The sequence below is a fragment of the Equus quagga genome, chromosome 17 (genome assembly GCF_021613505.1).
Source record: "Equus quagga isolate Etosha38 chromosome 17, UCLA_HA_Equagga_1.0, whole genome shotgun sequence".
Classification (NCBI taxonomy): Eukaryota; Metazoa; Chordata; class Mammalia; order Perissodactyla; family Equidae; genus Equus; species Equus quagga.
In genome coordinates this window covers 17,061,576-17,082,300 of record NC_060283.1, presented here as the reverse complement: position 1 = coordinate 17,082,300, position 20,725 = coordinate 17,061,576, and the positions used below count along the sequence as shown (strand labels likewise).

Below are 20,725 nucleotides of genomic sequence, written 5' to 3'. Positions count from 1 at the left end.
TGTATGGTGATTATCCTGGTGGCATCTCTGGAGATGCAGAGTTGACCTTCAAAATTATGATTAAAGTCCCAATGAATTTAATTAGAGAAAAAGCACAGTTGGAGATGCATCATTGAACGACTCAATAATATGTGCCGTATTTCAAATGTATACAAAGTGTTTGCAGACCTTTGCCCTTACCTCAGAGAGGTTTGTCTGTACCAGTATTCACATGACTGCTTTTTTCAGGAATTGAATGATGAATTCAAATCATAGTGAATTATGTATATGAAATTATTCTCCATTCCTTCAGGCAAATCAAATTCAACAATGCTATATGAAGACAGATCAGTTAAACTAATTGAGAATCAAAATGTCGTAAAGGCTATTTCACTTTTATTGGTATAAAACACAAACTGCAATATATATATATTTTTTAGGAAGATTAGCCCTGAGCTAACATCTGCCACCAATCCTCATCTTTTTGCTGAGGAAGATCAGCCCTGAGCTAACATCTGCCACCAATCCTCCTCTTTCTGCTGAGGAAGATTGGCCCTCAGCTAACATCTATGTCCATCTTCCTCTATTTTATATGTGGGATGCCTGCCACAGCATGGCTTGATAAGTGATGGGTAGGTCCATGCCTGGGATCCCAACTGGCGAACCACGGGCCGCTGAAGTGGAATGCGTGGACTTAACCCCTGTGTCACAGGGCCGGCCCCAAACTGCAAAGTATTTATCTAAATAATTCACAATTTTCTCTCCCACAAAGTTGGCACATTTAACCTCAAAAGGTTGATTTAAAATTTGTTTGTTATTAGGGCAAATCCTGCCAAAAATGAAGATTTTGGGTTTCTTTATTCACAATCAAGATTCAGACTTCTTTAGACTGCAGGACATTTTGAAAATCCAAATAATTTAAAAGGTAACATTTTTCTGAAAGACTGAAATGAGCCAGACTTCCTGCACTCATGGAAAGAATTAGTCACAGGGAATCCATTCAAGATCCAGTGACAGTGGACATGTTATCTTGCTCTCTGTGCTCACAGAGATGGCAGCACTGCATGAAGGACAAGGGAGAAGGCGCCACAAGCTGGAACTTGGATGGAATGACTGTCTCATTATGCAGGTAACCCAGGAAGTGTATTTATATATAAGATTCTGAACTAGGCTTTATATCTTGCAAGAATGCATTGATAGTGTGGGAATTCACAGTCTTTTGAAAGTTCTCCTATGTCATTCTGTTCATCAGCCATGTTAGGATCCTTTGTGATTACGAAAATGTGAGGGGATTGACTCATTTCTGTAACACTTTTTGCATATTTTCCTATGATAAAGATCCATAATAAATTTATCTTCTCTAGCATCAGTATTTTTAGAAACTATTTCCAAGTATAACTATTTGGGGATATTTTAATGGGCAGATATGTCTAAATCTCCTGATAGGTTCAATTGTTATGTTCTCTAAGCACTGTTTGTTAATCTGTTAAAAATTAGAGAATGACACAGCATCTCTAGAACTTGGATGAGTGACTTTCAAAAACTCAAGGTAACACTTTAGTAAGCAAGCTGTTGCTTCAATTTCTGTTTTTCTGTTCACAGGTGAGTTTCAGCATCCTATCATTTATTTACTGCCATTTGGATGTAGTCTTCCTTCAATTGCTTCTTTGTATGATTTGCCCACTTTGCTGTTGGTTTGTTTGCCTTTCATTTGTTAATTGCTTAGAGCTCTTTGTCTATATTGATATTAGCTCTGTGTATGTCCTCTAAAATGTAAACCTTTTCCCCAAACTACTTCTGTCTATTGATGCTATGGTATCTTTTCCTAAATCCTTAAAGTTTTTGAAATTGTCAACTATGTCTATTTCGGATTTCACTTATTAGGTAAGAATGTTATTCTACCCCTGGGATGTAGAAAGCCTTCTCTTTTATTAACTGGAAAGTAAAGATAAATTAAGTCTTACTTTATTTTTTCATTAAAGTTTTAGTCTATTTTTACTTTATTTTTGTTTGTTATTAGCTATAGGTACAATTTTATTAACTTCCAGATGGAAAGCTAATTGTGGCAACCTATTTATATAGTAATGTATTCTTCCCCACATATGTCTCTAATGACTTGTCTCTGTATTACTCGGTAATATTACTGAGGTTAGGGACCATATTTTAAGCACCCTTGTATTCTTTTAATCTCTTAATGTATTGGTACATGATAAATCATAATGCCTATTTGTTGAATGAAGAAACAAATTATCTCAAGATTTTAGGAAGTCACTAGTAATAACTATATTTGCAGGTAATCTTGGCCTGAACTCTGAAATAAGATGTAGAGAAGAACCTATGGAACAAAGGAACAATGTGACTGAATTTGTACTCGGGGCTCACTCAGAGCCTCCAGGATCAGAAGATACTATTTGTTGTGTTCTTGCTCATCTACATTGTGACAATGGTGGGCAACCTACTCATTGTCATGACTGTGGTAGTCAGCCCAAGCCTGGATGCCCCTATGTACTTCTTTCTTGGCTACTTATCATTTATGGATGCTGTTTATTCTACTACAGTCACCCCAAATATGATTATAGACTTTCTCTATGAGAAGAAAACCATTTCCTTGCAAGCTTGCATGAGCCAGCTTTTTATAGGGCACTTATTTGGTGGTGCTGAGATTTTACTCCTGGTGGTCATGGCCTATGACCGTTTTGTGGCCATCTGCAAACCCTTGCATTATTTGACAATCATGAATCAACGCGTGCATGTTCTGCTGCTTCTGTTGGCCTGGCTTGGAGGTTTTCTGCATGCTGTAGTTCAACTTCTCTTTGTCTACAACCTTCCCTTCTGTGGCCCCAATGTCATCGACCACTTCATCTGTGACATGTACCCCTTATTAAAACTTGCCTGCACTGACACCTACATTATTAGTCTCACTGTGATTGCCAATGATGGGGCAATCTGTGTGGTCATCTTTATGCTCTTACTCATCTCCTATGGGGTCATTCTGCACTCCCTGAAGAATCTTACTCAGGAAGGGAGGCGCAAAACCCTATCCACCTGTGGCTCCCACATCACTGTGGTGGTCCTCTTCTTTGTCCCCTGTATTTTTATGTATGTGAGACCTCCTTCTACCTTACCCATTGATAAATCCTTGACTGTGTTTTACACCATTATCACCCCATGTTGAACCCTTTAATCTATACTCTGAGAAATGGAGAGATGAAAAATGCCATGAAAAAGCTCTGGACCAGAAAAAGAAAATGAAGCAGCAGAGAAATGTACCACCTGTTTTCAATGAAGAATTGCTCCTTCCAGGAAAGCCATGTGTGATTATTTAATTATAGTAAAGTTTTCCTCAGGTTTAATAACTTGGACATTATAAAAAATGTTTATGTGAATACTTTGATTAAAATATATTTTTAAGATTTTCATAATTTCTTAGGACAATATATGTTCAGTTTTTGTGCATAAAATGTCTCTCTTGAAAAGTATAGGCTTATGTTCTATATGATGAGTTATGCTACAGTTAATGCTGTAAATTAATTTTAGTTAGAAGATTTTTGCATGTTTCTCTCTTAATGTAATATTTTTCAGAATTAATAGTCCTCATTACAGATTTCAGAAAAATAAAATGAGAAATAAAAACTTGGTTCACTCCTCTCCATATAGACAGCCCATATTAATATTTGAAGTATATATCTATGTTTGTATCTACGAGATACTTTAAATATATAATTCTGTTCATATTGCTTAGCACGCTAAGGTTGAAGAGGAATGATGTTTCATAGTTTTAATATTAATCATAAGGGGGCTAAGTAAATAAGACGATTCTAATGAGCAAGGCCGATATGCAGAAAAACAGCTACATCTTATGTATTGTTCTGATTGGGAAATCACAGTATCTCCTCAAGTGGAACAACTTTGTTTTGGTTTTACATTTGCAAAATGATCCATTAACTTTCCCAGATAGTTTAGAATATCTGATAATACCTCTGCTACTTTTCAATATCTCCATCCCCTTTCTTAGCTTATAGTGTTTCACAGCCTTCTATACTGACCCAGGCCCTGCCTTTCATATGTAAAATCAGCATAATCCATAATCCTTGAGCTTCAAATATGAAAAACAGAACTCCACAACAGATATTTTGAGTGATATTGTTGTTAAGAAAGATGCTGACAATATATGCTCTTCTTTCCTCTCTTGTTAATGGAATGTAGATTATTAGGTAATAAAGAGGCCAGAACATATTGTTTTATTTGACAGAGACTTCAATCATAAAATCCTTTCTCTCTCTGAAACAGGCTTGGAACAAAATGTTATCTGTCTCTAAGACGTCAGGTAGCATGTGGTCAAAGAAACTCATAATTCTGCCTCCCTTATTTAGTCTGGATTCCTAAGGGGCTAAGGCTATGGGGCAACAAGTCCTTTTCATTGGCAAATCACACAGCATGAGAAACCTTGTATGCTGCTTTTTATCCCTGTTGTTGGAGGTTTCTTACATCATCTCAAAGTCTTCCCAAAATAATACTATTCACCAAATGATATCAAGTATATGACTTTATCAGAATTTACATAATTAACTCCTTCACTTTTGGACATTGCTGTAGACTGAAAGTTTGTGTCCTCCCCAAGTTCACAAGTTAAATCCTTTATAATGTGGTAGTATTTGAAGGTGGGCTTTTGGGGAAATACTTAGATCATGAAGGTGGAGTCCTCTTGAATGGGATTAGTGTTCTTAAAAAAGAGACCCCAGAGAGCTCCCTTGTCCCTTCTGCCCTGTGAGGACACAGCAAAAAATTGGCTGTCTGTGAACTAGAAAGCAGGTCCTCACAAGACATGGAATCAGCTGGTGCCTTATCTTGGACTTCTGAGCCTCCAAAACTGTGACAAATAATTTTTTTTTTAAGCCACCCAGTCTATGGTATTCTATAATAACAGCCCAAATGGAATTAAACATTTGGTTAATTTTCAAATTTGTATAATTATTTCAATTGATGAGGTAAAAATGTTTATTAATTGCCCGTGTTCATTGGTCTATTCTCTCCCTGAAGTCAGGAAAGGTACTTAGTTGTCTTTGTGCTCTCTGTTCCCTGCATAGTGTCTGGGACATAGAATCCACCCCATAAACTTGGTTGTTACTTGTATCTTTGAATTCTTGTTCTATTGGAGTGAGAATTTTTACTGATGAATTTGGATGAATTCTTTCTGCATTAAATATACATATTTGTGATAAATATTTGCTCTTCTTTGATATTTGGTACAAATGTTAACCTTATTTATGTTATAGTTATGGATGTTGTTATATAAAGATGCTATATTTTTATGTTCCATTTTCTTCAGTGATATTATAAATTTTAACCTCTTGTTTTCTTTGATAAGTTTTCAAAAAACTTTTTTAATCCTTTTAGATTTTAATTTTGTTTGTGATTAGGAAATATCTAAGCCTATTTTCCCCAAATACGTAAAACAATCTGCCAACTTTATTATTTTCTTTTTTTTGATTAGTAATTTGATTGTATTTGATTCAGCTGGCTCCCTTTTTTTAAATTTATTTTTTAATTGAGTTCATAATAGTTTACATCAATGTGAAATTTCAGTCGTACTTTATTTCTTCACTGTCACCACATAAGTGCTCCCCTTCACCTCCTGTGCCCACCCCCTTCCTCTGATAAATGCTGAACTGTTTTATTTGTCCATGTGTTTGTTCATATTCCACATATGAGTGAAATCACCTATGTTTGTCTGTCTCAGTCTGGCTTATTTCACTTAGCATAATTCTCTCCAAGTCCATCCATGTTGTTGCAAATGGGATAATTTTGTCTCTTTTATGGCTGAGTAGTATTCCATTGTATATATACACCACATCTTCTTTATCCAATCATCAGTAAATGGGTACTTGGGCTGCTTCCACGTCTTAGCTATTGTAAATAGTGCTGCAATGAACATAGGGGTGCATATGTTACTTTGGATTGTTGATTTTGAATTGTTTGGGTAGATACCCAGTAGTGGGATAGCTTGGTCATATGGTAGTTCTACTTTCAGTTTTTTGAGGAATCTCCGTACTGTTTTCCATAGTGACTGCACCAGTTTGCATTCTCACCACAGTGTATGAGGGTTCGCTTTTCTCCACACCCTCTCCAACATTTGTTATTTTTAGTCTTAGTGATTATAGCCATTTTAACAGGCATAAGGTAGTATCTTAGTGTAGTTTTGATTTGCTTTTCCCTGATGATTAGTGATGTTGAACATCTTTTCATGTGCCTATTGGCTAGCTGTATATCTTCTTTGGAAAAATGTCTGTTCATGTCCTCTGCCCATTTTTTGATCAGGTTGTTTGTTTTTTTATTGTTGAGTCGTGTGAGTTCCTTATATATTATAGAGATTAACCCCTTGTCAGATATATGATTTGCAAATATTTTCTCCCAATTCGTGCATTGTCTCTTTGTTTTGATTATTGTTTCTTTTGCCTTGCAGAAGCTCTTTAGTCTGATGAACTCCCACTTGTTTATTTTTTCTTTTGTTTCCCTTGTCTGAGAAGACATGGTATTTGAAAACATCCTTTTTAGTTCAATGTCAAAGAGTGTACTACTGATGTTATCTTCCAGGAGTTTTATAGTTTCAGGACATATCTTCAAGTCTTCGATCCATTTTGAGTTTATTTTTGTGTGTTGTGTGAGATAGTGGTCTACCTTCATTCTTTTGCATGTGGCTGTCCAGTTTTCCCAACACCATTTATTGAAGACTATCTTTTCTCCATTATATGTTCTTGACAACTTTGTCCAAGATTAGCTGTCCGTAGATGTCTGGTTTCATTCCTGGGCTTTCACTTCTGTTCCGTTAATCTGTGTGCCTGTTTTTCTACCAGTACCATGCTGTTTTGATCACTATGGCTTTGTAGTACATTTTGAAGTCAGGGATTGTGATGCCTCCAGCTTTGTTCTTTTTCCTCAGGATTGCTTTAGCAATTGGGATCTTTGGTTGCCCCATACGAATTTTAGGACTCTTTGCTCTGTTTTTGTGAAGAATGTCAATTGGATTCTGATAGGGATTGCATTGAAGCTGTAGATTGCTTTGGGTAGTATGGACATTTTAACTATGTTTATTCCTCCAATCCATGGGCAAGGAGTCTCTTTGCATCGCTTTATGTCATTATCAATTTCTTTCAGTTGTGTCTTATAGTTTTCCTTGTATAAGTTCTTCACGTCCTTGGTTAGGTTTATTCCTAGGTACTTTATTCTTTTAGTTGTGATTGCAAATGCAATTGTTTTCTTGAGTTCTCTTTCTGTAAGTTCATTATTGGAGTATAGAAAAAACTGATTTTTGTAAGTTGATTCTGTACCCTGTAATTTTACTGTAGTTGTTAATTACTTCTAATAGTTTTCCAATGGATTCTATAGGGTTTTCTGTATATAAGATCATGCATTTGCAAACAGTGAGAGTTTCACTTCTTCACTCCCTATTTGGATTACTTTTATTTCTTTCTCTTGCCTAATTGCTCTGACCAAAACCTCCAGAACTATGTTGAATATGAGTGGTAATAGTGGGCATACTTGTCTTTTTCCTGTTCTCAGGGGGATGGCGTTCAGTTTTTGCCCATTCAGTATGATATTGGCTGTGGATTTGTCATATATGACCTTTGTTATGTTGAGGTAATTTCCTTCTATCCTCTTTTTGCTAAGAATTTTTATCATAAATCGCTGTTGGATCTTGTCAAATGCTTTTTCTGCATCTATTGAGAAGATCACGTGGTTTTTGTTTGGTGTATCACGTTTAATTTGGTGTATCACGTTGATTGATTCGCAGATGTGGAACCATCCCTGAGTCCCTGGTATAAATCCCACTTCATCCTGAAATATGATCCTTTTGATATATTGCTGTATTTGGGTTGCCAAAGTTTTGTTGAGGATTTTTGCATCTATGTTCATCAGCAATATTGGCCTGTAGTTTTCTTGTTTTGTGTTGTCCTTGTCAGGCTTTGATATCAGAGTGATGTTGGCCTCATAAAATGTGTTAGAAAGTGTTCCATCTTCCCTAATTTTTTGGAATAGCTTGAAAAGGATAGGTATTAAATCCTCTCTGAAAGTTTGGTAGAATTCCCTAGGGAAGCCGTCTGGTCCTGGGGTTTTATTCTTTGGGATGCTTTTGATTGCTGTTTCAATCTCTTTCCTTGTGATTGGTCTATTCAGATTATCTGTTTCTTCTTGATTCAGCTTTGGATGGTTGTAAGAGTCTAAGAATTTATCCATTTAATCTAGATTGTCCATTTTGTTGTAATATTGTTTTTCATAGTATTCTCTTACAATCTGTTGTATTTCTGTGATATCCATTGTTATTTCTCCTCTTTCATTTCTGATTTTGTTTATCTGAGCCTTCTGTCTTTTTTTCTTTGTAAGTCTGGCTAGGCGTTTGTCAATTTTATTTATCTTCTCAAAGAACCAGCTCTTTGTTTCATTGATCTTTTCTACTGCCTTTTTTGTTTCGATAGCATTTATTTCTGCTCTGATTTTTATTATTTCTCTCCTTTTGCTGACTTTGGGCTTTGTTTGTTCTTTTGCTAATTCAGTTAAGTGTAATTTGCAATTGCTTATTTGGGATTTTTCTTGTTTGCTAAGGTGGCCTGTATTGTGATGAATTTTCCTCTTAATGTGGCTTTTGATGCATCCCATATGAGTTGGTATGGTATATTTTCATTTTCATTTGCCTCCAGATATTTTTTTGATTTCTCCTTTAATTTCTTCAATGATCCATTGCTTGTTCAATAGCATGTTGTTTAGTCTCCACTTCTTTGTCCCTTTCTCAGCTTTTTTCTTGTAATTAATTTCTAGCTTTATACCACTGTAATCAGAAAAGATGCTTGTTATTATTTCCACTTTCTTAAATTTATAGAGGCTTGCCTTGTTTCCCAACATATGGTCTATCCTTGAGAATGCTCTGTTTGCACTTGAGAATAATGTGTATTGTGGTGTTTTGGATGGAGTGTTCTACATATGTCTATTAAGTCCAACTGATTTAGCTTTTCCTTTAATTCCACTGTTTCCTTGTTGATTTTCTGTCTGGATGATCTATCCATGGTTGTGAGTGGAGGGTTGTGGTCCCCTACTAGTATTGTGTTATTATTAATGTCATCTGTTAGGTTTGTTAATAGCTACTTTATGTACTTTGGTGCTCTTCTGTTGGGTGCATAGATATTTATGTGTTGTTTCTTCTGGATGGAGTGTCCCTTTGATCATTATATACTGCCCCTCTTTGTCTCTTTTTACCTGTCTCATCTTAAAGTCTACTTTGCCTGATACACATATTGTGACACCTGCCTTCTGTTTGCCATTAGCTTGGAGTATCATCTTCCATCCCTTCACTCTGAGCCTGTATTTGTCATAGGAGCTGAGATGTGTTTTCTGGAGGCAGCATATTGTTAGGTCTTGTTCTTTAATCCATCTTGCTGCTCTGTGTCTTTCTATTGGAAAATTCAATCCTTCTATGTTTAAGGTGATTTTCGATATATGAGAGCTTAATGCTACCCTATTATCGCTTGTTTTCTGGTTCTCCTGCATTTCCTCTGTTTCTCATCCTGTGTGTTTTGGTCTACCCATTGAATTATGTAGTTTTAAATGATTTGTGCCTTTGTTTTCTCCTTATTTATTATTTGTGTCTCTATTCTGCTTTTTTGTTTCAAGGTTACCATGAGGTTTGTATTCAGAATCTCGTGTATAAGATAGTCCATTTTCTGATGGCCTCATTTCCTAAGTCTAAACCGATTTGGTCCCTTTCCTCTTCCCCTCCTAAGTTGTTTTTCTGACATCTTATTCCATCTTGTGTTGTTAGTTTGTGGTTAAAATGGCAAGATTATCTTTGTTTTTGGTTTTCCTTCCCTTTATCTTTAATGCTATACTTGAGTATTTGCTATCCTATTCTGAGTCTATCTATCTATTTATCTCCTTACTCTGTAACCCCTTTCTCCGTTTTTTTTTTTTCAGGTATGAGGGCCTTCTCGAGGATTTCTTATCAGGGGGGTGTCTCATGGCTACAAACTCCCTTAGCGTTTGTTCGTCTAGGAAAGTTTTTATTTCTCCATCATATCTGAAGGATATTTTTGCTGGATAGGGTATTCTTCACTGAAGATTTTTGTCTCTCAAAGATTTGAATGTGTAATTTCATTCTCTCCTAGCCTTTAAGGTCTCTGCAGAGAATTTGGCTAAAAGCCTGATAGGGGTTCCTTTTTAGGTTATTTTCTTCTGCCTTGCCACCCTTAGTATTCTTTCTTTGTCAATCATTTTTGCCAGTTTTACTACTATATGACTTGCAGTAGGTCTTTTTACATTGACATATCTAGGAGATCTGGAAGTGTCTTCCACATGGATTTCCATCTCTTGCCTTAAGTTTGGAATTTCTCTGCTATTATTTCTTTGAACATGCTTTCTGCTCCATTTTCCTTCTCTTCTCCTTCTTGAATACCTATAATTCTTATGTTGCATTTCCTAATTGAGTTGTATGTTTCTCGGAGACTTTCTTCATTTCTCTTTAGTCTTAATTCTCTCTACTCCTCTATCTGGAGCATTTCAACATGTCTATCTTCGATTATGTTGACATGCCCCTCTATGATGTCCACTTGAGTGTTCAGGGAATCCATGTTTTGTTTTATCTCTTCCATTGTGTCTTCCATCTCTAATATTTCTGATTGATTCTTCTTTATCGTTTCAAGCTCTTTTGTGAAGTTGCTCCTGAACTCCTTGAATTGTTTCTCTACATTCTCTTTTACCTCATTGAGTTTTTTGATGATAGCTATTTTGAATTCATTGTCATTTAGATTACATATTTCTGTGTCCTCAGGACTGAGTTCTGGGTACTTGTTGTTTTCTCTCTGGTCTAGAGATTTGATATAATATTTGTTATTGCTAGAGGTGGTGGCTCTGTTTCTACACATCCTGGTATTATTTGGTTGCAGTTACCTCCTATTGCTGCTGGGTAGGAGTTGAGAGCCAAGTATTCTGAGCCCTCTGCCTTCAGCTGAGATCCCTGGCTGTGGAGTCGCACTGGGAAGGAGGGAAGGGGGTGCTTTCTCCTGCTTGCTTTTGGGGTTTTCTCACTCTGCTCTCCCTATCTGCTCTCCTGGGGTGTTGACTTGATAAGGTCACCCCCCTCGAAAGCTCTCATTCTTGTAGAGGTCTTCCCTCTAGGCTGCACAGGCCCTCTGGGATCCTTGATGTTCCTACAAACATCTCCTCCACTGTTCCTTCCATCTTGGAGGCCTCTTGTGATCCCCTATATCAGTCTTTAGGGGAGGGAGTGAAGTTTTCTCTTACACTGCTCCACCTAATCTGAGGGGCAGCTCCAGCCTCTCTGCCCTCCATCATATGGCTGCATGGGTCTCTCTGACATTATTTGTGTTGTGCTTGGATGTCCACTGTTGGAATATGAATGCTTTTTGTTGTATGTTGGATGGGAGAGATTACCAGGCAAGTTCACTCTGCCATGATGTTGACATCACCAAGATTATTATTAATTTCGGTAATAATTTGAAACTTTTCTATGTAATATGTCAATTTTATCAATTTAGAAGGTTTAATTTTGGGGCCATTTCTCCCATTTTTCCTCCTCCTCCTCCTCATTTTCCTTCTTCTTTGGTGTAAGTCCCTACCACTAACATACTATTTCAGTGACCAAGATTTTTTTTGTGTGTACTTTTACTTACCCGGGGTAGTCTCCCCTAATAACTCATCTTTTTCGCACTTTCTTTCAATTCCTATATATTATTTTTCCTGATAAATTTTAGGGTCATTTTGTAAAGTTTGGAAACTTTTCATAAAAATATATTTAGAATTTCATGACTTTGCATGTTTATTTTAAGAAAATGGTGTTTTAATTTCTTGTTTTCAAGTGATAACCGACAGTCTGTAGGATCCCTATCCCTATCCCTTTAGATGCAGGAGCACAAGCAGGATAGTCAGACGTTTTATGTGATACTCAGGGATCCCAGCAGTACAAAGTTGAAGGTGTCAGGCCAGTTAAGGGCTATGTCCCAAAATATCAGACTGTCACTTTCACAATCTTGTATTGCTCAAAGAAGTTACGTGGCTTGCCCAGATTTGAGTTGGTGGAGAAGTAGATGACAACATTTGATGGGGACTGGCAAAGTCACATTGCAGAACAGCAGGTGGGATGGGAGATATTATTGTATTCATTTTTGGAAAATACAATAGTTTACATCTCTGAAAGTGCATGCTTGGAGTTTCATTCAGATTGAGTTGAATCTATAGATCATTTTGGAGTTGAATACCATCCTAACAATATTGAATTTTCTAATTCCTGAATACCATATGTCTATTTATTTAGGTATTCTCAAAATTTATTTTTGAAATGTAATTTTTAGTATAGGGATGTTGCTCAGCTTTTCCTAAATATTTATATTTTCAGATGCCATTGTAAAAGATGTTTAATATTTTTTTCAATTGTTATTTATGCTAATATATAGAAATGCAATGGAATATTTAATTTGGACCTTGAATCCTACAAACTTGCTAAATTCACTTATTTATAGCAATCTCTGTAGACTCCTTAGAATTTTCTATGACACAATAATGTCATCTACTAAAAAAGGACAGTTTGTTTCTTTGAGAGATATAGGAGTATTTAGTTTTTCATCTTCTTTTTGAGTAATTTTCAGAAGTATGTGTTTTTCCTATTCTTTATCCATTTTATGTTATCAAATTTATTGAAATAAGGTTTTTTAAGGACAACCTTAATTATTCTTTTAAAGTCTGAGGGATCTGTATGATGTTTATCTCCTCTTTTGTTTCTGATATTGGTAATTTGGAGTTTTCTGTCTTTTGATCACTCTTGCTACAAGTTTATCAATTTTGCTAAAAAAGTACCAACTTTTGCCTGTTTTGATTTTCTCCATTTTATGTTTTCTATTTTATTGATTTTTGATCTTATCTTTACTATCTCCTTTCTTTTACTTTGGCTTTAACTTACTTCTCTTGCTCTAGCTTCTTAAGATAAATGCTTAGATAGCTTCTTTTAAGCATTTATTTTCTTTTCCTGTTTTTTTGAGGAAGATTAGCCTTGAACTAACTGCTGCTAATCCTCCTCTTTTTGCTGAGGAAGACTGGCCCTGAGCTCACATCCGTGCCCATCTTCCTCTACTTTATATGTGGGATGCCTACCACAGCATGGCGTGCCAAGTGGTGCCATGTCGACACCTGGGATCCGAATCAGCGAGCCCTGGGCTGCTGAAGCCGAATGTGCGCACTTAACCACTGTGCCACTGGGCCGGCCCCAGTATTTATCTTTAATATAAGCATTTAAAGCTATAAGTTTCCTTCTAAGTACTGTTTTGGTTGCATCTCACAAATCCCCATATGTTTTCATTACTTAGTTCTAAATATCTACTTATTTCTATTATTATTTATTCTTTGATTTATAGGTTCTTTAAATATTTATTGCTATTTCCAAATATTTGGAAGGTTTTCTAGATATCTCTACTTGCTTTCTATTTCTGCATGACAAACGCCCCAAAACTTAGTGGCTTGAAGCAAAACACACTTCTTATCTCACAGTTTCTTTGCATCAGAAAATTGGGCATGACTTAGCTGATTCCTCCACTTCAGGGTCTCTCATAAGGCTATAATCAAGGTGTTGGCTGGAGCTACAGTCTCATATGAAGGCTCAGCTGAGGAAGGATCCACTTCTTAGCTTTCTCACATGATCGCTGGCAGAATTCAATTTCTCAACATAAATTAACAGTCTCTTCAAATTGTAATCCCAATTACATTCCACTGTCCTTTGAAATTATCGTCACACATTTTACTGCTAAAAATGTTATAAACCCCTGAATTTATTATCAATCTTCCTTTAAATGATTAATTTTTAAAAGTATTTAAGAAAAAAATCTGTTTTATCCATATACGTCATTTCCATCTTTTCTGTATATCCTGATTTTTATATGATATTGTTTTCTTCAGCCTGAATAAATTCTTTTCGTATTTCTTGCAATGTAAATCTGCTGGCTACGACTTTTTCCACCCCTCACATACTGAACTGATTTTTGAGTTCCATATACACAGGTTGAGACTACATTCAGCTCAGTGAAAAAATAGCTGAAAGGCTGAAAGAGTGGGCAGAAATTTCAGCAGCTTCCCAGTGCAGAGGTATTGGGAAAGAGTTTGCAGCCCAAGTTCTGCCAGTTTCCATTCAAGTTCTGCATCAGACTTTCCACTGAAACCCAAGAAGGTCCATGCCTCAGGATTAGTGTCCACATCTCAGGATTAAGGACTACACTAGGACATTTAGGTATTCCTCTACTAACTGGACCACTTTTCCTTCTTTACCCTTTATAATTTTCACCACTTAATAGTTCAGGTGGTTCAGTAGAGGCATTGCATTATATATTTCCTACAAATAATGTAAGCATAATTCTCAGGTAAAGTGCTAAATAAACTTCGGTCAAGTTCTCCCACTCAAGTAAAAAGGGATTGAGTGCCTTATCCTAGCACCAACTAACTTCATGTCACACATGAGAGAAATAGTTGAGTTTTATTCAGTAGAGTCAAGACAATCTTACGGGAAAAGAATAATAATGTCCTTCTTAAGATTTATCACTGATTTGTGTGCTTGTTTCCTTTCTGTCATGATTTTCCCATTTAACCACTTATTACCTATCTGAACCCAATTTCAGATTTTGATTAACTTATGATTATGTGAGTTGTAAGGGGTATAATATGTTCATGTGATATACTTCTTAGCCCATTTATGCCCACTGGACATGGGAAAATTTGTGCCTTGTTTCAATAAGATGTAATACATGGGAACAAATTGGCACACCATGTATTGTTCCAATAGCTTGATAGCATTTTCATTTGTGATTTGGATCACAGGCTAACTAAAGTCCAAAGTGGAATTAAAAGATAATCTGCTTGAGGCCACCAGGAGCTATGGCTAATGGTCTTTTGTAACATTCCCTACAAGCTATATGGTGGTCCTTAGCCCTAGCAAATCCTCCTCAAATGATTTTAAACAGCTTTTCTGTTATTGTTATAGCACATTAGTCTCCATCACATCAGTGACTTTGGTTGACTTTGTGGTATATGTTGTTATTCTGCCCATTAGTGTACATCATTTATCTCATATATTCAAATGGCTACCTCTAGAGGCTAGGTAAAATGCATTGTATTCCTTTTTTTGAATCAATACCTGGATTCTTTGGGGGATTTACATGACCTACTTTAACCTTCCTTCTGAGTACTCTAAGACCTTCCATAACAGCACTCTCTGTCATGGATATCATGATCATACATTCATCAAGGGCTTATTTGTCTGACAAAATGATGATGTTATTTGCTACAATCCATGGATTTGTAAATATTCAGAAATTGCTGTGAAGGTGAGAACCAGTTTCCCTGTATTGATTGATATGCTGCTCATAAATTTAGCCACTGAGTAAACTTAATTTTGTCTTATTTGACCAAGGTTTTACCTTTCAGAGAGAATTTTAGCAGATTTCCATTTGAATCCTACCATTCAGTTTGGGAACTTTCATTGGTCAATTAAGTATCTTGCGTTTCTGTAGCAGGAAGTGAATAATTACATTCTTATCACTTACAAATAGGAGTGAGTGACAAACTCTGCCAGAGGTTCTATTTTGTTCTGAAAGTTATGTTTATGAATATGATATACCTTCCCTGGGCCACCTCCCAGAGCATTTTTCTGTATATGGTAATTCCATTTCATTAAAGAGCTTTGTTGTTCTACTCCATCTTTTTGAGAATGACCCTCTGACATCACCCATGACATAAATGGCACTGGTGATACATTTAAGATGTGTCCACAAACACCCAATGACTTCCAATTGTTGTCTTTCAAGTAAGCTGCAGCTAGCCACTGTATCAAGGAATTATTGAATCCCAAATCCCAATGTTCCTTAAGAGCAACAGTATTAGACTTCTGCCAAAGTCTCCAGGTTGCAAGTATTTATATAGTAGACACTTCTGAAACATCTGATCACTAGTATTATGGGATTCAGTGACATTGCATGACTATCTTCCCATTATGAATCTCCTAGAGCCAATGTCATTTCTTTCTTTGTACTAGGATATTACAGGGATAGATGTGAATTTGGTGGGATTTGTAGAATGTCATGGACTACGTTATTTCCAGAAACTTGCCTGATTGGCTCAGGTTCTGTACTTTGGCTAGATTGATCAGTCATACTTCACTAACCATATGTATCATAGCTCTTATATCCTCCCAAGCTTCTTCCTTTGAAAAGCAAACTATGATGCCATCACTGTAATAAATATGCTTACTTTGAGTGTGGTCATATCTAAATTTCATTAAAAAATATGGCAGTGTGTTAAGTATATATTTCCTTGGGAAAAAATGGTAAACACATATTGCATTCCTTTCCACATAAAAGCAAACTATGCTTGACATTCCTTTGATTCTAAAAGTTCATCTGGAAGCATAAAGATACACAAATTGTAATTAAATTTTGAAAGGATAATGAGCCATTCTAGATGATAATACAGATTACATTGTTTCAACAATTAAAATCATGTGGTACTGGTTCAAATATAGATATATATGTAAATGGATAATAGGAATTATAAATTAACCCAATTTCACATACATATTTAAAATTAGAGTGTTTCAGTTATGATACTTTTGCTTGTAAATGACAGAAAACTCAACTCGAGTCATTTTGAAATATAAAGATATTTGTTGATTGGCTAATATAACTGCAAACCTCAAAGTTATGGAAGCTTCATAGGTAGCTGATAAAATAAATGAGTTATGTTATAAAAAGCTTCTTTTCTTTATTCGCTTTGTCCCATTTTTCACAGTGTTGGTTTTGTCTTAACCTGCTCTCTTAGCACTAGATGGATTGCTATCTGTAACAATTCAGAGAAAGGACTCTTTCTATGACTCTGGTAGAGGTAATTGAACCTGATTATCAGGTGAAAATGGCAATGCTATAAAACAGTAGTGTCAAGGAAGAATATTTTTGTCTCTCAGGTGATCCACTTGGCTACCTACTGCTACTCTATTCCAATTGTGACAGTAAATGAGAAAATACAGGAACTCTGGCCCAAGAAAAGCATAGGAAGAGGTGATCAGACCTTTTGGGGATGAAGTTCTGGGCTACACATGTAGGTAAGTCACTGAGACCAGTCAAGGTGTTAGCGGAAGATGAATTGAGAATAGAATTGAGAGTGAAGGAAGAAGATGATAAGTAGAAGTTGAAATTCTAAGATCAGCTGCAGTGGCAAAGGATATAGTTTATTCTTCTAAGCATTCTCTTCTAATTTTCCCCCAGAAAGAGGAGCCTAGATGAACTGTTCCCATGATGTATATGAAGAAAGGGATTCAAGTGGCCTGAAGTGTGGACTGAAGTGAGCATGGTGATGTCCTACCCTGTTCTCCTCTTAGTAAAGAATAATATATTTTTCCTGTTGCTTGGAGTGCTGTTGGTAGACAATCTATTCAAGTTTAACTTCTTCAAAGTTCACATAAGCTTCAGGGATCCACCTTATCAAAGGTCTCATGCCCCTTCCCAGAGCAGTAGCTCATCACTTCCAGATAAATAACTAGGTTCAGATGTCAGTAGAGACCAAGTAGGGAATACAACGTTGTTTTAGAAGGAAATAGTTTTTTGATTAAAAAAATGCAGTATCTGGATAATATCTGTTGGCAATAACTGGAGTAATATGTGGAAATGGATCTCTTGGATATTGAAATAGAGGAGGGCAAAATATAAGGCTACATGGAGGAAAGTTTATTAGCATGGGGAAATTCCCTCATAAATATACACAGCATATAGTACAATATGACTAGAGCAGACTAAATACATACTGTATGCTAAACATATAGGAGAGTATTCCAAACTTTCAGAGCAGGGTATCCCAGGTGGCACCATGACCCAGCCTTCAGTAGGCCATTCCAATGTTCTATTCAGCCAATTGTTTCTAGGTGATGAGTAACATGGTTACACCAGTTAATTCTATGGTGGTGAGCAATTTGCTATACTTTATTTACTCTAAAATCTGTCTCCTGATTAGAGAAGACAATGAGTGGAGTACCATGGCAATGGATAATGGGTTCAGATCCATGAATAATAAAGCAGGCTGAATCACTGCTTGTAGCAGGGACAAATATATATCTAGAATATGTGATGACAAGATACTGTCTCCTCTAGGTTGAAGAGTTTCAATGAAGTAAGCTGCCACAGTTGTTGGTTGGTTTCCCTAGAGAACTGTGCCCTATGAGAGAATCAGTGATGGACTTTACTAATGGAATTTTGGACATTTAGCAGTGATAGTAGCCAGGCCAGGAATGGTGAAAGGCAGATCATGTTGAGCTGTGTAGAACACTCATTTATGCCACAGGGACCACAAAAGTGCCTGGGGATAAAGGCTGACTGATATTCATAAGACAGGTCATTTTGTCAACCAGACTTTCGAGAGCCTTCTCTGCAGTGGATTCTCTGTGACAGGCACTTATATGAGAAACAAACATTGCTGTATTTGGTGTCCATTCTGAGTGATCCATCCACATACTGCTCTTCCAGACTGCTTTGTCATCCATTCTTTCATTTTTCCTTTCCTTCAATAGTTTATGAAATCTATGTTCACTGTCCTTGAGTTGGTGTAGATCCATAAGTCAACAATTTCTCTTTCCATGTGAAGTGGAAAACCATATGTACTGCTCCAAATACTGCTTACTAGGAGGGTTTCCTTCACTACAATCCTTCAAGACCTCCCTCAAGTGAGACTGCGGTGCAGCAATTGTCCACTTTTGCCTATTGTTACCATGCTATGCAGATTTATTCATACACTTGTTCTTATTGTTATCCTCTCCATCCCACTGCTTATTTTAGTTTTACTTTTCTGTCATTTTAATATCTTCTTGAATATATGTTTAGTGCATTGGTTTTTCAAGATTTATCAATTTTTAGTACATGCAGATAAAATTTTAGCTGACTCTCACAGCTTTGTTGTGCTGTACTTTCATTATTGTTAAGCTCTAAATATTTTCTAATTTCCGATGTGATTTATTGTACCCAGGGGTGATTTAGAAATGCAGCGCTTAATTCTCAAACATATAGGAATTTTCTGGTTACTTTTAGGTTTTTATTTTCTAACTTATTTTCTTCATGTTCAGAGACATACTTTATGATTGTAATTCATTGAAATTTGTTAAGAATTGCATTATGACCCAGTAGATAATCAATTTTGAAAAATGTTCCTTGTCCACTTGAAAAGAAGATGGATTTTGCAGTTGTTGGATGTATTGTTTTCTTATGTCATAGATCACATTTGTTAGTGATGTTTTTTAAATGTTTTATATCTCTATGAATTTTTTGTTGTGTGCATGTTCTTGCAGTTACTGAGAGTTGTGCTGATATCTATTTCTGTTATTGCTGATTTATCTATTATTCCTTTCAAGTCAATATAGTTTTTCAAAATATATATTAGGAAGCTATGTTTTTAGTCACATACACATTTATAATTGTTGCATATTTCTGCTATATTGAACTTTTGCTCTTGTAGAACTTTTATATGTGGAAATGCTTCTTGCCTTGAAGTCTATTCTCTTTCTGACAGTAGCATAGAAAAAGTACCCCTTTTTTGGCTAAAATTTATTCCACTTTATTATTTTCACTTTTTATCCTCTTATTTATGATGTTTACCTTGTAAGGATCATACCAATTAGTTCTGTTTTCATTTGGTACTATGAAGACATAATTCCTCTATCTTCTTGCTTTCTATCCTTTTAGGAGATTGGTTGTCGTTATTATTGTTACTTCCTTGAATGCAATAAGTCCTTAAGGTTTTCTCTTTGTGTTTGGTTTTATTATGCCCTACGTTTTCTATTTATCGTTTTTTGAAATTTATCACTTTATAAATGAATAAATAAATAAATAAATTTTTTGCTGAGGAAGATTCAACCTGAGCTAACATCTGCTAATCTTCTTTTTTTGTAAGTGAGCCGCCACCACAGGATAAACAGTGACAGACAAGTGGTGTAGGTCTGTGCCCAGCCTCTGAAGCAGTGCATGCCAAACTTAACCATTAGGCCACCAGGGCTGGCCGCCCAAAATTATCATTTAAAAATTTTATTCTTCATGAGATTTGTAAGTCTGAATTAATGTACATCTTAATGCCTTTCAATAGTTTTGGGAAAAATTCAGTCCTATCTTCAAATATTTTGCCTACCTTATCTCTTTTTCCTCTCTTTCTTAAATTGTAACTAAATTAAAAGTATGTTGAAACTATGCGCTGTGCCTTTTAAATGTCTTTTTCTGCTATTTCCTGCATTGTCTACCCTTTTACCTCTCTCTTATTTGCATATTCTGCATATTCTCTTCCAATCTTTCTCCCCATTTATTAATTCCCTATTCATATGTGTTTAATCTGCTGTTAAACCAAATGATTGAGTTCTCAATTTCAGTTATATATTTTAGTTTTCAAATTTCTTTGATTCAATTTGTTATGCATCTTGCGCTTTAATTATTTGAACATACTAAGCCTGTTTTGAAATGCTTGTTTTTTCCTAGTCTGGATCATCTATATCTGTTTCTATTGCTATTGCTTTTCAATTAAGCCTTGTATTCTCCGATGTTTTGTTATCTTCATTTTTGTGCCAGATTTTATATTCAAAAAGTTGTAGAGATAATTCAAGAATTTTATGGTGTTTTCATCCTTAAAAGAGATTTCATTTTGTTTCTAGTTGGCAGCTAGGTTTGGGCAAAAGCAAGAACAC

At 35.9% G+C, this 20,725-nt stretch overlaps 1 pseudogene; it reads left to right on the top strand.

Annotated features, from left to right (window-relative positions):
• The first annotated feature begins 2,301 nt into the window (after positions 1-2,301).
• On the top strand, positions 2,302-3,231 carry LOC124229238 (olfactory receptor 4A15-like; annotated as a pseudogene).
• The last annotated feature ends 17,494 nt before the right edge of the window (positions 3,232-20,725 follow it).